The following is a 3695-nucleotide window of genomic DNA, read 5'->3' as shown; positions in this document are numbered from 1 at the left end:
TTTTTCCAGACAGGATCCTGCTCTGTCTCCCTGGCTAGAGTGAAGTGGCATGATCACGGCTTATTGCAGCTTGGACCTCCTGGACTCAGGTGATCCTCCTGCCTCAGACTTCTGATGAGCAGGGACAACACACATGTGCTACTACTCCCAGCTATTTTTTTTTTTAATTTTTATTTTTGTAGAGACAAGGTCTTGCTTTGTTGCTTGGGCTAGTCTTGACTCCTGTGGCACAAGCAATCCTCCTGCCTCAGCCTCCCAAAGTAATCCCTGGGATTACAGGTTTGAGACACCGTGCCCAGTCTATCCTTTTTATTTTTGAGGTATGATTTACATACAATAAAGTACACTGATATGAAGAGTATAGCTCAATGACTTGTTACATTTATAGACACCAGCCAAATTACAATTTAGAACATTTTCAGCACTCAGGAAATTTCTTCTTTCCCAGTCTCCATCTGTGAGGTCATCAATACTTAATGCTCTCACCATCAATGAGTTTTGCCATTATCTTGCTTTTTTCACTAAACATAATGTCAGTGAGATTCAAGCATGTGGTTATGCATGTCAGTTTATTATTATTGTTGTGTGTTTCTCCATGGATATTCCACATTTGTGTATTCATTCTCCTGTTGATGGATGTGAGGGTTGTTACTATTTTTGGTTATTATGAATAAAGCTGGTATAAACACTGATTTGTAGGAGTTCTTTATATATTCTGGATATGAGTTCTTTTTTTTCAGTTTGAATTTATTTTCATCACTATTTTTTCATGATCCAGCTATTTTAAAATGCAAAGAAAATTAACTTTCAAGCCCGGCACAGTGGCTCATGCCTGTAATCCTAGCACTTCGGGAGGCCAAGACTGACAGATCATTTGAGGTCAGGAGTTCAATACCAGCCTGGCCAGCATGGAGAAACCCTGTCTTTACTTACAATACAAAAATTAGCCAGGTGTAGTGGCGGACACCTGTAATCTCCACTACTTGAGAGACTGAGGCAGGAAAATCACTTGAATCCAGGAGGTGGATGTTGCAGTGAGCCGAGATTGCACCACTGTACTCCAGCCTAGGCAGTAGAGTGAGACTCATTCTCAAAAAAAAAAAAGAAAAGAAAAGAAAAGAAAAGAAAATTAACTTTCAATTATATCTTTATGGACTGGCACTAAAAATCCTCAGACTGCAAATGAGTTATACAAATGAAAATATCAAATGGAGATCCAATCACTCAACGTATTAAAAGTTCACAGGTATTTGTATAGAGCACATAAAAATGTCAGCTTGCTAATTAACTGTTGTGATTTTAAAGAACTATTGCAGAGGTTTGAAGAAAACACATTTATTAGTTAACTGATAAAGAGACTAAAGAGCTTGAAACAAGTATTAAAGAAATTTGTGTCTTCATTAGAATGTTGTTAGGCTTTAAATATGCCAATTTTGGTAATCAAATTATTGTTGTTGTTGTTTTATAAGAAATGACACTACAGAACTGCAATACTGGTCCAACGTTTATCTTGGCTGTTTTTTTCTTTTTTAAAGCAAGAAACAGAATGTGAGGAATCAGAAAGCAACAGCAGGCATCAGTTAATCCAAGATAGTAGCTCTTAGTTTCAAAAGCACTTGCAAATAAAACCTTTTGGGGAGAAGGGGTGGAGGGGTATGGGAGCACTCCATAATAACTGGAATCCCATGAGGAGTGTGTATGCCAAGTCTCATCAGGCTATTTTTAAATTTATTCTTTTCTTGGTCACAATTTTTCTCTGGAACACAATTTTTCTTTGACTTTTTATCCTCAAAGTATAAAAAGTATGAGATATAAACAAGCTCTTGCATTGCACACTTAGAAGTGCACAATTCAATCATTATAGTGCTATCTACACACTGATAAATCCCATCGAATCTTGGATAATTCATTAATACACAACATACCAGGGCACAGAAGAACTAAAATCCACTTCTTTTGTCACACATAAGATCCAACTATTCAACCTAAATAAAACACAATCACTTTCTTTTCTTCTACATCTGCATGTTGATACACTTATTAAAATATATTGTATAAACATGTTTGGTCTTACTATTTCAAGTCAGGTTTAAAACCTCAAAACCAGCCATCCAGACAAAATGTAATCAGAAAGATTATCTCTTTTCCACCTCCCTAACCCCAATAACTATGAAGTCATTTTTATGACATGACTCTAAACACTGGATTGTGGTGGCAAATCTTAGGTCCAATTTCTTCATAGTCATTTTTAGTGTGGCATACTTGGTAGAACTCAGGTGTGGAAGCCAGCACTGATCCTCCAAACCAAACTGCGTATCACTGCATGTGGTGTGTAATGACTTGTACATCAATAGACGTTGGCTTCACTCTTCTCCCACTAAAATCCTTACTTCATTTCAGCCAGAAATCTAGAGTTCTTTTCAAATCTCTTTGCAAGTGATATCCAAAGTTGCTGAACATGGTTGAACCTACAGAGAGGACCATATTCCTGTAGACAGGTCATCTGACATCAATAGGACAATTCTGACTTACTTCATTTACAACTTCTGAGATAGTTTATGTAAAGTCTGGATTAGCAAACTCTGGATGAAAAAAGGTTTCAGGTCCTCAGAATCTCTCAGAAACACCACCAATGGAAAAGTCTTTCTTTGAGACAGCATGGCTTCTGGTATACTGTTTAATCCATTTTGACCCATCTGCGTCATACTTGTTAAATTCTTATACTAAATCTGGGTAGACATAACCATAGTGCTCCTTTATTGGCTTAGCAGCTTCCAGGGATTGTTTTTGAGAGATTCTTCTCAGTCTCTCAGCAGTTACTGAATAAAATATGTTATATCTCGTCCTGGGACTGAAATGCATTTAATACAGCTGCCAATCAAATACCCTTCAGACACAGGAATGATGTGAGTGACACCATCTCCACTGTCTATTACTTTACCAGTCAATGTCTGTCCTTCTACTTGTCTGGAGGTCCAAGATGTAGCTAAGGCAAGAACAGCCTGCACAGCAACAGAAGCCTGGAATATTGAAGGACTCAAGCATTACTTCAGCAGTTTATTCCCTGTTTCCTGCAGTATTCAGTCAAGGTTCAGACAAAATGAAATAATGGTCTTCAGTTTCTGCCCTTAAGTATTTAAGATCACTTGCTCCGTAAATCTTTCCGTCAAGTCCCCAACTTCAACTATACCATGGTGGATTGGCCACTTTATTGCATATGTAGGTTTTTTTCTACTGCTTCATCACCAATGAAGGAGTCTTGGTCATCAACACATTTCATCACCCTCCTTTGAGCTTGATCCCCCACTTTTGCTGACTTATTAGTAGCAATACAGAAAAGGATATTAAACTGTGGTTCTGTATTTCCAGCATATCCAAATTTGTATATCCCACACCACAACCCACCACACAGGCCGGCAGCCTCCTGCCATCTCCTTCCTCTCCTGCTGCTGCTGCTGCTGCCACCGTCTGCTCCATGCTGCTAGGGGCCAGAAATTGGCAGTGGGAGGCAGGAGGTATCTGACTATACACAGCCAGGCCACTCTCACCATTCGGTAGTTAGCCGGGAAGCCCAAGCAGAAGAAAGAAAGCAGCAGGCTCAGTCACCGGCCATCACTTCCACAATCCAGGCAGGCAGGCAGTCCTCTTTTTTGGATATCTACATCCCAAATATTTTTTCCCTGAATGTAGCTACA

The 3695-nt window shown here is 39.1% G+C and overlaps 1 pseudogene; it reads right to left on the bottom strand.

Annotated features, from left to right (window-relative positions):
* Positions 1–2181: 2181 nt before the first annotated feature.
* LOC101033252 (actin-related protein 3-like) lies at positions 2182–3372 on the bottom strand (annotated as a pseudogene).
* Between the last annotated feature and the right edge of the window lie 323 nt (positions 3373–3695).

The sequence above is a fragment of the Saimiri boliviensis genome, chromosome X (assembly GCF_048565385.1).
Source record: "Saimiri boliviensis isolate mSaiBol1 chromosome X, mSaiBol1.pri, whole genome shotgun sequence".
NCBI classification, from domain to species: domain Eukaryota; kingdom Metazoa; phylum Chordata; class Mammalia; order Primates; family Cebidae; genus Saimiri; species Saimiri boliviensis.
Note: the sequence above shows the minus strand (reverse complement) of the source record. Positions and strands in the feature narration are given on the sequence as shown.